Source organism: Vombatus ursinus, unplaced genomic scaffold, assembly GCF_900497805.2.
Source record: "Vombatus ursinus unplaced genomic scaffold, bare-nosed wombat genome assembly UNPS02009975.1, whole genome shotgun sequence".
NCBI lineage: Eukaryota > Metazoa > Chordata > Mammalia > Diprotodontia > Vombatidae > Vombatus > Vombatus ursinus.
In genome coordinates this window covers 4,414,527-4,428,669 of record NW_020949753.1, presented here as the reverse complement: position 1 = coordinate 4,428,669, position 14,143 = coordinate 4,414,527, and the positions used below count along the sequence as shown (strand labels likewise).

At 40.6% G+C, this 14,143-nt stretch overlaps 1 protein-coding gene and 1 pseudogene across 5 annotated transcripts in view; both read right to left on the bottom strand.

Moving 5' to 3' along the window:
• ABCG2 (ATP binding cassette subfamily G member 2 (Junior blood group)) overlaps positions 1-10,891 on the bottom strand; it is a 74,395-nt gene extending 63,504 nt beyond the window's left edge. For 3 of the 5 annotated variants that reach the window (XR_003568358.1, XM_027853387.1, XM_027853386.1), the window contains exons 1-2: positions 10,814-10,891; positions 2,276-2,387 (exon numbers count right to left, since the gene is read on the bottom strand). The gene's annotated coding sequence lies outside the window, so the exon portion shown is untranslated. Of the gene's footprint in view, positions 1-2,275; positions 2,388-5,317; positions 5,457-10,813 lie in introns of those variants that run through there. The other 2 variants (XM_027853384.1, XM_027853385.1) reach the window with 2 other exon arrangements.
• A 907-nt stretch (positions 10,892-11,798) lies between these two features.
• The window catches only part of LOC114036716, a 38,714-nt pseudogene continuing 36,369 nt past the window's right edge, over positions 11,799-14,143 (bottom strand).

Genomic DNA, 14,143 nt, shown 5'->3' with positions numbered 1-14,143 from the left:
TTCAAAACTTTTTTCTCCCTCCTTCCCTCCTCTCCCCCCTTCTCTTCCCCAAGATAACGGCACTCCTATATAGGCTACACATGTACAATAATAATAAACACATTTCCACATTAGTCATGGTGTGAAAGAAGAATCAGAACAAAAGGGAAAAATCATGAGAAAGGGAAAAAACAAAAAGAGAGAAGATAGTATGCTTTGATCTGCATTCAGACTCCATAGTTCTTTCTCTAGATGTGGATAGCATTTTCCATCATGAGTCTTTCCGAATTGTCTTAGAACATTGTATTGCTGAGAAGAGATAAGTCTATCATAGTTGATCATCACACAATGTTGCTGTTAATGTGTACAAAGTTCTCCTGATTCTGCTCACTTCACTTAGCATCATTTCATGTAAGTCCTTCCAGGTTTTTCTGAAATTTGACTGGTCATCATTTCTTATAGCACAATAGTAAGGAATTAACAGCTTAGCACAAGAAGTACAAAACTTTATCCAAGCAACAAATTTCCTAAAAATCAAGATGGACAAAAGAGAAGCCAATGACTTCTGTGAGATAACAAGAAATATTAAAACAAAGTCAAGGGACTGAAAAAATAGAAGAAAAAGTAATATATCTCATAACCGAAATAACTTACCTAGAAAACAGGCTGAGGAGAAAAAAATTAAGAATCACTGGACTTCTGAATGCCATGACCAAAAAAAAGAGCCTATAACCTATGTCAATAAGTCCTAAAAGAAAACTGCCCTGGGGCTGCTAGGTGGCGCAGTGGATAGAGCACCGGCGCTGTAGTTAGGAGGACCTGAGTTCAAATCCGGCCTCAGACACATGATACTCATTAGTTGTGTGACCCTGGGCAAATCACTTAACCCCAACTGTCTCACCAAAAAAGCAAAAAAAAAAAAAAAAAAAAAACAAAGGAAAAGAAGAGGAAAGAAAAGAAAAGAAAACTGCTCAGATCTCTTAGAAGTAGAGGGTAAAGTACAAATAGAAAGAATCCAGCAGTCAAAACACCTTAAATAAACAGTAAAATGAAAACTTCAAGCAATGTTACAGCCAAAAATCCAGAGCTTCCAGATCAAAGAAAAAAAAATATTACAAACAGCCAGAAGGAAAGAATTCAAGTACCAAGTAGCCATAGTCAGGATCACACATGACTTAGTAGCTACCATCATAAAGGAGCAGAGAACCTGAAATACAATATTCCCGAAAGCAAAGTATATGGGCTTAATAATAATAATAACTTACTCAGCAAAATTGAGTAAAATGTGACTGGGGAAAAAAAAAGGATCTCTAATGAAATAGAGGACTTCCAACCATTCCTCGTGAGAAGACAGTAGCTGAGTAGAAACTAAAGTTCAAACACTGGAGTTAAGAGAACCATAAAAAAGTAAATATGAATGAATGATAAAAGGCTACACAAGGATAAATGGTTTACATTCAGATATGGGGAGATGACATATGTCTCTTCTGAACCCTATCATTATTATCATCATCATGAGTCAAAGAAGGCTCATAATGAGACAAGGCCTAGGAGTGGTTCTGTTATATCCCAATAATCTTAAGAATGGAAAGGGGAAAAAGATAATACTGAGGAGTTGGGGTGGTCAGAGGTAAAGAGAAAAGAAGGTTAGAGGAAATTATCTCACTTTATCAGGATGCCCAAGTAAGCACCTATACAAACAAGTAGGAGGGGCAGGAAGAGCAGCTGACACATTTCAAACTCACTCTCATCTGAATTGGTCAAAGGAGAGAAGATTACACACACACAGAGTTGGGTACCTCTAGAAGTACATTCCATTCAGCAGGAAAATAGGAGGAAAAGGTCATAAGGGAGGAAGGCAATGAAAGTGATGGTAGACTAAGGGAAGAATTAGTCCTAAGTAAAACAAAAGTTAAGGATATACAAAAATTTAGCTCTTTTTGAGGTGGCAAAGAATGGGAATCTGAGGTAGTACCCATAAATCGGGGAATGAACAAATGATGATACATAAATGTGGTCTAATACTACTGTGCTTTAAGAAATGATGAAGATGACAGTTTCAGAGAAACCTGGGAAGACTTATACGAACTGATGCAGAGTGAAATGAACAGAACCACGTTTTATACAATGACAACAATACAGTAGCAACTCTGAAAGAATTAGGAATTCTTTTCAGCATAATGACCGACCATGATTTCCAGAGGACTAATGATACTACCTACCTCCTGACGGAAAGAAGACTGATTCAGAGTGCAAAATGAAACAAATGAGACCCAACTTTATCCACTGCACATACCTAGTGAGAAGCTGAGAGCATTCCAGGCATGGACAACAGCTACGGCAAAGGCACTGAAGCGGAGTCAGAAAATGAAGCGTCCTGTGTGAGGACAGCAAGCACACCAGTGCACCTGGATTATCGATAACATATAAAAAAAAATTTAAGACATATTGACTGTATCCACTACAAATTAATACTAATTTCAACCAAGACCTTCACAACTCCATTTGATCTACCTCTTATTAACTATTATGATTTTCATCCTTGAAATCAGAGCCTTTCATTTTTGTCTTTGTATTTTCATAGTAGAGATTTAATATATGCTTGTGGATTGATTGATCCCCACCAGCAACTGTTCTGAACCTTTTCAGGTTTTTATTTTTTGAATTAATTTTTAATTTATTCTTATTTTGAATAGATTATCTAGCTTAATGAGAAAACCAAGACCATAAAGCTAACAAATTCAATAGATTTTTTTCTAGCCTCCTTGACTTCTCTATACAACTTGGCATAGCGGACCACCCCCCCTCTTTTCTGATGTTTTCCTCCTCCCTTAGTTTCAATGACACTTACATCTACTGGTTCCCTCCTTACTTGTCTAATTGGCTTTCTTTGTTATTCCTTCTTCCACCTTAAATACAGGTTTCCCCTAATGCTTTGTCCCCACTCTCTTCTTTCTCTACACTGTCTTCCTTGACAATTTCATCTACTTCCATGAATTCAATTATCATTTCTAAGTAGATGATACCCAACTCTACGTCTGAAGCCTCATCTCTGAGTTTTAGTACCAAATTTCCAATTTCCAACTAGACATATGGAGTCACACATCTGTGTGACTGAGTTAATTACTCAAGCCCTCAGTTAGCTTCAGTTATCTGTAAAATCTGGGTAATATCTGTACTTCCATAACATGAAGGTGACCTTGGGATCTCCAAAACTATACCAATAACGCAAACCCCTTAGTGGGTTCAACGAGTCAATAAACATTTAAACATCAACTATGCTCCAAGTACTTTGTTAAGCACTGGGGGATGCAAATAAAAGAGAGTTCTTGCCCTCACCGAGCTTACACACTGACCAGAAAGAGGAGATGAGACGCCAAAGGAAACCTGTTTTCAGCCTGGGGCGGTGGAAGAAGGGAAAGGCTGGCGAAGAAGGCACCTAACACAGGCATGCAGGCTAAAGAGTGCAGATGTTGCAAATGAAGACTTGATGGGAGTCTCTTTAAATGGAAGCTTTGGTCTGCCCTCCAATCAGAGCGGCAGAGGGTACTGGAGGGTACCCAGGAGGTGCGAGTACCACAACTGAGGCAGTCTCAAAGGATGAATTTTCTCATAATGAGGTTTCCTGGGAGCATTGTCAAGGAATTGAGTTTTGAAAGAAATTAGGAATTCTAAGAGGGAGATGCATAGAAGAAGCATAGTCCAGATAGTGGCGGATGGCCTGTGCAAAAGCATGAAGAGACAACAGATGGGGCATTGTTTGAAGAATGGCAAGACATTTGGCTGGTCTGTAGAGCATGTGGAAGAGAATGATATGTACTATGGCTAGCAATGTAAGGGAAAAGGAAGGAGTATTTATATAGTGCCTACTAACTATGCTTATAAATATTATCTCATTCAATCTTTACAAATCTTTACAAATGTTATCTTTTTTAAGAAAGGCTGACACCAGACTGTGAAGGCTTTAACTACCAAGAGATGAGTATCTATATGATTCTAAAGTCAATAAGGAGTTAGTCATTGAGTAAAGGAATGACATGGTCAGTAGGAATATCACCATGGCAGCCAGGTGAAGGATGAATGGGAACAGAGAAAGACCTAAGGGAGACAAACTAGAAGACGACTATAGTATTCCAGGCAAGAGATGACTGGGTCCTGAAGTAGAGTGATGACTATCCAGAAAAGGGTAATAACAGATAAATTGTGGAGGTATAAATCGGCAAAATTTGGCAACTGGCTGGTGAACAAGAATAAAGGAAGCCTTTCTTGATCCCCCTAATTATTAGAGATCTCTCTGATTGGTTTATCTTATTTTACTCTTTATAAGTTGTATTGCTAAGGAAAATGTAAACTCCTTGGCCATATAGATTATTTTTCAACTTTCTTTGTATTCTCTGTAGCTAGTACAAGGCCTTGCAAAGAGGAAGGCTTAATAAATGCTGATTTAACTTAATCCAAGTCTTAATTTTCTTATGGAGATTATATTATTTGCAGTACCTACTTCACTAGGGAAATACTGTGCAAATCTTAAAACTCCATATAAAGGAGATCTAGCTTTACATAACCTTCTAAACTTGCCTCTTTTTCTAACTTCACAACCTTGGTTAGTGGCGCCACTATTCTGTTACTAGGACCTCAGCTTTCTTTGACTTTGTCCTCTATCCCTAACCCTAACATCTAATCAGTTACTAGGTCTTAATACCTTCCAAAGTTAAAATATTTCTATCAGTCCCTTCCTGTCCACTCCCACTACCCTAAAGCCATCACCGTCTATCATCTGGTCTCCATGCCTGGTCATTTTCCTAAGCATCACTATAATCACCCGATCAGAAATGGTTAATTGTTTTCTAACACGTAAAAGCTAAGCAGGAACTGGAAAAATCCTCTAAAGCACAAAGCATCAAAGAAGTAATAAGAGGGAGGGCTGGGATTAAGTCCCCTGCATTCTTTAATCAGGCTGACACGTGCCCATCACTAAGGTTTAGATAGACAAGTGGCCAAGAAGCTCAGCTCTTCGGGAGAGTCTAAAAATGACAGCAGTCTCCTCTCTTCCTTTGCAGAGGTAGAAAAGTACAGATGTGGAGCACACTGCCTATGCTCTCCTACCTAGCTGATGTGTTAGTTTCTTTAGTTACTTTTACTGAACCCTTTTTCCCTACTCTTTTTAAAAATTCTTAGTTTCAAGAGATGGTTCAGAATTTTGAAAACTTGTCTTTACACATAATTGGAAAAAATATTATTTACATTTAAAAAGAGAAAGAAATAAAAAGGGAGAACGGGAAGGATAAATTTGAAAATGAAAGTAACATAAAAACTTTAAAAACAAACAAAAACTTACTTGGAGTATACTTATGGTTGTAAATTCCTTCTGGGCAGGGAGTATTCATTGGTACTCTTATAGGGCCCAGCACAAAGCTCAGAACATGGCAGGTGCTTAATAAATGTTTGTTGATTATTTTATCTGACTCTCACAATAACCTATAAGATAAATATTGCAAATATTATCATCATCATTTTACAGATGAGGAAACTGAGGCTCACTGTTTTGCATGAGGTCACACAAATACTAATCAACATTCGACCCTGGTATCCTGATTCCAAGGCCCGAGTTCTTTCCGCTATACCACAGGAGAAAGAACCCCTTAGCCTAGTATTCAAGGCTAGCCTCAATCTGGCCCTAGCCAACCTTTTCAGACCTTTCGGGCCTTATTTCACATTCTACATTCCAGTCAAACTAGACTATTGACTGCTTCCTCAATTACATAGTAATCCTTCCCACTTCCTACTTCACTTGTGGGTGGCCTTAAACTTGTCTCAATTATCTCCATTTCTGCAACTTACTGTCCTGAGCCTTCAGCCTAGAGGCCCCATGTGACTTTGATTCAAAGGGCCTTACTTGAGGACCTAGAGGGTCCCATGTGGCCTGGAGGCTGCAGGTTTCCCACTCCTGTCCTAAACAGTTGTCTGGGAGAACTAAAAAACTAAGTAATTTGTCTGATGTCACACAAGCAGCATACATACAGGGAAGGATTTGCATCCAAGCTATCTTGACTCTGAGACTGGCTTTCTATCCATTATGCAACACTGCCTCTCAATGCCTCTACAATATTAGCTTTTAATGACAAAGCACGAAAAAACATGAAGAAACTATTCTAACTTAAAAGACAATTTTTTCCAGCAGATTTGGATCAACACTAAATCAGTTCCAAAGGCATCTCGAGTACTCCAAGATTTCCTACCCATGTGAGTGCTCCTCCTCCTAACACACAACACGACCAATGGCCTTCATGAGCTGCTGTGGAAAAAAAAAAATGGTGACTAATCTTCTGTCTAGTAACAAATTTCTGAGCAACAAGGCAGGCCGGTGCTCAGAAAGCAAATGCCAGGCTAAGCCTGCCCAACTGATTCTCAAACTAACTCTTCAACCATTACATATCAACATACCTTCCCTGGGCCTCAGTCTTCTTACCTGTAAGATGAAGGATGTGGACTAGATGATCGCTAAGAATCCTTCCACTTCTTATACCCATGACCTATGATCCATAACAGTCATACTGTAAAACTGTTTCAGCAAAACTGCACATTTCCTAACATAAATAGTTCAAAGTCCAGTTCTGAATACAATGCAATATCCCTACTCAGGGCATAGGTCAGGTATATTTAACCACACCATTTCACTATGTGACACATAAATAAGGGAAATGTTGTGGACAGAATTTACTCAGGTTTTAGCAAAGTCTCGCACACTATAATCTGTAGAAAAGATGGAGCTAGTTACAGCTGGGCAGATTCAGGACTGGTAGAGTGGCTAAAAGCAAAGAGTAGTTTAACTTGGGGAAGGTCCCCACTGTAAAGTTCAGAGATATTTGATTAGCTCTATGCTGTTTAACATTTTTACTAACAAGTTGGATAAAGACATAGAAGGCACGCTTATCAAATATGCAAATGACGACCTGCGAAAGATAGCTCTCGAAATGACAGTCGGGATTCAAAAGTATCTTTACAGGCTCGAATCCAGAAACAATAAAACAAAGTCAACAAAATGAAATAAAAAATAGAAGAAAATTTGAAATATCTCATTGGAAAAATAACTGACCTGGAAGATAGATCCAGGAGAGATTATTTAAGAAATACTAGACTACTGAAAGCCATAATCAAAGAAAGACCCTAGACATTATCTTTCAAGAAATTATCAAGGAAAACTGCCCAGATATCCTCGACCCAAAGGTAAAATAGAAACTGAAAGAATCCACCAATCACCACTTGAGATCCCAAAATGAAAACTCCCAGGAATATTACAGCCAAATTCCAGAGCTCCCAGGTCAAAGAGAAAACAGTGCAAGCAGCCAGAAAGAAACAGTTCAAATACTGTGGAGCCAGGATAACACAAGATTTAACAGCTATCACATTAAAGGAGCAGAGGGCTTAGAATATAACATTCTGGAAGGCAAAAGAGCTGAGATTACAAGCAAGCAAAATGACATTTAATGAAATTAAGCATTTCTGATGAAAAGACCAGAGCTGAATAGAAAATGTAACTTTCAAATATAAGACTCAAAAGAAACATAAAAAGGTAAACATGAAAGAAATCATAAGGGACTCAGTAAGGTTAAACTTTAAGTCTTTCTATATGGGGAAAATGATTTACAGATAATCTTCTAGGAACTTTATCACTATTAGGGCAGTTAGAAGGATTCAACATAGAAAAAAGGTGTGGGAGTGAGTCAATCAAGTTGGGATGATGTAAAATAAAAAAAAAATGAACAGGCAAGAAAAACGGATGTCCAGGGAGAAGAAGAATGGGGGGAAATTATCTCGTGTAAAAGAGGCTGGAAGGTCCAGGTAGACTAAAAGACAATTTGCTATTTTTAAGAACACACTATATTCACATTAGTCTTTCCCTGGAAGGCTCACAGTAAGCAACCTCCATCTCCAGAGGTACCACCAAAAATACTACTGGAAACATGAAGGCCAATCACAACTCCCTTCCTGGAGCACTTAAATAAGTTTATGATGTTCTAATCCTGCCAACTGGTGTGGTTGGGAACTCACTCAAGGCAGTGTCCCAGTACTGTAGACCCAATACTGGAACAAAATGGGACTGATGGATCATTGAGCAGTTATTACAATTTATTTAGCGATAGCTGGAGAACGATACGCCACAAAGATGAGTGCTAAGGCAACGTCAAGTGGAATCAGCTGGGCAAGAGTTGCTCATCATTTTTCACCAGCCAAACATTAGAAAAAGTACCTGGAGCTCGTACTAGGTCAACAAGCAAGTGCCGTGAAGGCCTTTAGTGCCTAGAGTCAGAATCTGAAGAATGGACTCGAATACCTTTCAAAGAAAAACTGGTCTAACCAGTATAAAGGAAGGAATTACCACAACACAGAAGACATGATCATTACATTCAAGGACCTGATGGGAGAATTAGAAACAATGAGTAGAAAGCTATCCATAAGGGGAGAACAGGGAATTTGGGGCAGTAATAGGTTTTCTCTCACTAAACTGGATTGGGCAGAGAGGATTCTTGCTCACATGTGAGCTGGACAGGATCCCTTTCTGACCCCCAAGGTCTGTGATCCTTTAAATAGCCAAGCTTTGGCAAACATAGACATCCCACAGACAGGAGAAGGAGAAAATGAATCTTCACAACAGAATACTCCTTTTTAACCAAGAGCCAGGTACCTCCTCAAGCTCACTGGCCGGTTGCTCCCCTCCCCCTTACAAATCTTATCTTTTCTCACTTTGAGGTCAGCTTAATGCAAAAATAAGGATGAGTTAACAAGACATTTAAAGAAATCACTTCCCCTCCATACTCACATTATATTCAAATTGATTTTTTTCCTCACTTTTGTCCTAATTATACATTTCTCCTTCCCCCAAAAATGACTCACTTCATTAAAAAGATGGTTTTAGAGGGAGGAAGGAGTTGAAGTGAGAAAAATGCTTTCTTCCTCCTTGCAGGTGACAGCATTCACCTGTCTTTTAAATTGTAGCGCTCTGCAAAAAGAAGAGACATCGCCTAAGGTGTCATAAGGGCAAGTGTAGGAGCTCTTGTCTCTCTCGGTGAATAAGGATTTTTAAAATCTTTTTGAATTTTTTTTTAATGAATTCTTTTAAATCTTCCTCTAGCTCTGCTACTAAGGCCATGTTGTAATAAGAAGTAGACAGGCCAGGAAGACCCGTATCTGCAGAGGTACCATGCAGATGACCAAGAAGAATGCAAGTAAGAAATCCAAAAGAGTTCTGGAACTCGGGTATTGTGGCCATGCCTTATTTTCCCCATTCTAGATATCAAGAGTTCCTTCAACACAGAAGTGTTTAATAGAGTAAACTGTCATAATTGCAAACCCCACAGATTCCCTATATCTTAGCCATTATTAAGATTCTAATTAATGTCAATATGTAAGCTACCAAGAATTGTATTCTGCTAAATAATCTTAGCTATTATCTGATTTTCTTCACTCCAGTCACTCCCCATTCCCATACTCTCATTAAATTAACATATTAATAATTAATTAGCACAATTACTTTGTGTCGTTGATTATATTATTATATATCATACTGGTAATTCTAATTAATAAAATACATTACTCGTGGTATGTAATACTTTTCTTATGGTTTCAATTCTATTTTTAAAAATACATCAACATTTACATTCTCAATCACATTTTACTTAACTAGAATTCAATAATTTTTAAAATATTTATCTTAAACTTGACTCTAGATGGTTTCGAAAGGTAGGTGCTACTAATCAATAAACAAGAATTTACTAAGAGCTTACTATGTGTAAGGCACTAGGTGCTGGAGATCAGAAGCAAAAATGAAATGACCTCTGCCCTCCAGGATCTTATGTTCTAGAGGGAAATGTGTGCCCTACACTTTGAAGGGCTTCTAAAAAGCAAAAAGAACATGCATCCCAGGGAGTCTGATTTTCATGCAAAGGCAAATTTAAGGGGGAAAATTGTCAGTGTTTTGGAAAATATTTTTTCTCTCGGTGTCCAGCACCGCTCTATTTGGGGAAACGTCCTATCTGAAACTAAACATTTCGTGTTTTCATTTTGTATTTAGGGTTTGAGAGAAAGTAAAACCACCTAACTTAACAAAAAGCAGAACATCCCACGAAACAGTTTCTCCATTTTCCAAAGATGTGGTGAAAACAAATTACCAAACCAAAATAAAGTTTATAAAAACACCTATCTCGTTTTAGATGGAAACCCATAAAATACTACATGAAAAAACCATCAATGAGGATTCCCATGGGGAGCAGGTGATTTCACCACCTGTGTGCACTAGGGAAACTGCGACCGAGGTACAAAGTTTAACCCAAGCTAAACAATTTCACGGCGGGCCAGGAGGGAAACGGGACGAGCACGACCACAGCTCTGCAATGAGCACGAATTTGTTTCAGTCTCTAGACAACTTTTTAAATAGCTCTTCCAAAACACCTAGGAAGCAACAAGTAAAGCACACCTGAGCCTTCTGCTTCTTCGCCCCAGGTCCTTGCAAAGCCTAACGTCAGAAGCTAGGCTCTTCCCCGACAGACGTTTTAATTCAATTTGCGTTTGCATAACTCACGTGCGCGGGCAAGGGCTGCGAGAGCTACTGGGGGGCAGCGGCTCGCCCCCCCACCCCCCAGCTGCGCGCTCCCCGGCGCCCCACTCCCCAGCGCACCCCAGCTCCCAGGGGCTGCTGACCCGTTTTCCTTTGGCGAAGAAGATGCCCCCAAGCCTCGCTCCAAGCTGCCCGGGAGGATGCGAGAGGGGTAAGGGAGGCAGGAGGAGCTGCCCCAAGCCACGACCCCCAGGACCAGACGTCTCCCTCCTTACTCACCGTTAGCCGGTCTCGAGAGAGGAGCCGGAGCGGAGGTGGAGCAGGATGAGTTGGGGAGGAGGTGGAGCAGGATGAGTTGGGGAGGAAGAGAAGGGGCGGGGGGAGAAGGAGGAGAAGGGGAGGGACGAGGAGCTGGAGGGGGAGGAGCTGCAGGAGGAAGCGGCGCCCCCGGGGGGGGGTTGCCACGGGGCTGGTCCAGATAAGGGCGGGGGACCCAGCGGAAAGCAGGGGAGGAGGCGCCCCGAGCGCAGGAGGGCCTGCGAGGGGCCACACCCCGCGAGCCGCGGTCCGAGCCCGGCCGGGAGGCGGCTTTGCCGTGGCCAAGGAAGGGACCACGGAAGGCTGGGGGTGGGTCTGAGAGACACAGGCCGGACTTGACCATTTTTGTCGTTGTTCAGTCATGTCTGACCCTTCGTGACCCCGTGGACCACACTGTCCGTGGGGTTTTCTTAGCAAAGATACCGCAGGGGTTTGCCATTTCCTTCTCTACTAGATTAAGGCAAAAAAAAAAAAAAGGTTAAGTGACTTGCCCAGGGTCATGTGGCTAGTGTCTGAGGTGGCACTGGCCCCGGCTGTCTCCGACTTACCATTTAGTGCTTCACAATTTCTTCTGTGGGTCAAGTCGGGTCAAATCAGCAAGCATTTATTAAGCGCCTTCCGTGTGCTCTGGGGATACAAAGAAAGGCATAAAACAATCCCTCCCTTCTATTAGCACAATTAAATGGGGGGAAAGGGGGAGGAAGAGACAAAGTGCAAACAACTGTGTACCGGGAAAAAAAAACACAGCCAAGATTAGACAGGAGATAATCGAAGGGAAGTCGCGAGTGTTGAGATGGGATCTAGAAAGCCTTCTTGCCGAAGGGTGGTATTTGAGCTGAGATTTGGAGGAGGCCAGCAGGTAGACATAGAGGAAGGTAGTTGCAGGCTTGGACAGTGGGTGAAAAATCTTTGGAATCCTAGACTTGAAATTCTGTGTGTTAAGAAGCTAGGACACCGGTGGACTGAGTGTCAGGGGAGTAAGGTAGGAAGGACTGTAAAAAGCCAGACGAGATTTGTGTGTATGTTTGATGCTAGAGGTAATAGAGGAACCACTGGGGCTTATTAGGTAAAGGGATGGGTCAAAACTGTGTATTCGAAGCTCAGGCTGACAGCTGAGCCGAGGTTGGGCTGGAATGTGGAGAGGTGAGGCAAGGGGGCCATCCAGAAGGCTTTTGGGGTAGTCCAGGCATAGAAAAAAAGGGGCCCATATGAGAGATGTTATGAAGGTAGAATCAACAAGGCTTGACGGTAAGTTAGGTATTGAGGGAGTAAGAGAGAAGAGTGGAGGATGTGCACTTGGGTGCTGGGAGGATGGCTGGGAGAAAGGGCCCCACTGCTGGCTTAAACACATACAGTAAGTAGCTGGGGGAGACACTGGGTAGGAATGATGAGTGTTGTAGGCAGCATTGGTTGCAGCGCCAATGCTTGAGGATTCTTGACCTTAAAGCAGGATCTGGAGTCTGCAGCCCCGGAAGTCTGTGAAGATGAATAAGATCTAGAAGCATAGGTCATGCAGACCTCCAACTATAGTTACTTCCCAGTTAATACAGTGAGTTTATTCCTTGCAGTGTGGAGTTCAAAATTGGCAGACCTACAATAAAGGAAACTGAGGCAGAGCTCTGAGCCAATGGCACTTTATTAAAAGGTCCCTGGTCCCCTCTAATGAAGTGGACCTCAGATCTTCCTCCTTGATCTGAGGTGCTTCTGCTCCCCAAAGCCCTTATTTGTATAGGGTTTGAGTCCCAAATATGCAAAAGAGGCAAGGTGAAATACAGGAACTCTTTGGTTGTTAGACCTTGCTCTTGAGGGCCAAAAATTAAGATGGGCAAGGCAAGAGTTATCTCCAGTGACCAAGTGGTCACAATATGGTCACCTGCTCATGTTAGGCAAGAGAGGGTCGTCCAGAGGTACAAAAATAAGTTGGGGAACATTCCGAAGTATCAAGGCATCCCGCCCTTGCTGGGTTTGGACGTGGAATTTGAGTAAAACCGGATAGAGAAATCTCTGTCAGCATTCTTGTGGTTGCGCAAGTGAGCTTCACAACTCGTAAACAAATAGTGAGCATTACCTTAAAGTTTGAGTCCTACTATAAGCACCTATCTTATCTAATTATCCCTATATGATTTATGTAAAATATTAAACTGGTTGATACTAATTGGAATAGAATAGGGGTCCTAATGAACATATCTCACAGTTATTAGACTCAAGTCCCATTTATCTCCTTATCTGTTTTTACCAATAAATACGTTTCAGTGAATTTTCTCAACCTAAGTTTGCAACAAACTAACCTCGCTAGGGTGGGCTTTTTCAAATAAACGGCTATTCTGGCAGGTGTCCCCAAACAGATTCATATACACTTTAAAAAAATAAATTATAAATATTGCATTTATTCAATTCTATTGAATTTTATTTTTTTAAGTTCCATTCTAAAAAGTACATTTATCTCTTAAATTTAATTTTGTTGGTATCAGCCTAATTTAATCTTTTGAAATCTTTAATTTTGTCATAAAAATGTAATAGCTTTACTTCTACCTTTGTGCAAATTCTATGAGAATGTCTTCTAAGTCTTTATCCAAGATTGCACTGTGTGCTGAAGGAAATAATTGAAGAATTCTCATCCAGGATGGTCTAGTGTCTCTCGTGAGGGGGAGGGTATGATTTTCAGTTGAAATCCAAGTTCTCAGCCCCTGTGAGGAGAGTCTCACATGATCTGGGAGCCCATTCAGGACTAGAGTTTCTCTGAGAAGGACAGCTGTGTTTTTCTTTTTCTCTGTCTTTCACATTGTTAGTACTGTGTTTTATTACAATCTTCAATACACCACTAATTATTGACTGACTGCCTTTGCTCAGTGTATGTGGTTCGTTCTCAGCTTATCTTAGCTTAGGCCACTAATGTACCATTCTGGTCACTTAAGTACAAAAGTACCATGAGGAGTTCCGTATGTATAATTCAATGTAAATTCCTTTTGTATCACAAATATGGTGCTGATACCTAAACCAAGAAAAACAAAAACAGAGAAAGAAAACTATAGACCAGTTTCTCTAATGACTATTGGTGCAGAGATTACAGCAATATGTCACAAAGATCATATAGTATGGCCAGGTGAGATTTATACCAGGAATGCAGGACTGATTCAGTATTAGGAAAACTCTCAGCACAATTGACCATATCAATAACCAAACAACAAAAATCACATGATTATCTCAATGGAGGCAGAAAAAGCTTTTGACAAAATACGTTCATTCCTATTAAAAACACTAGAAAGCACAGGAATACGTGGAGCTTTCCTT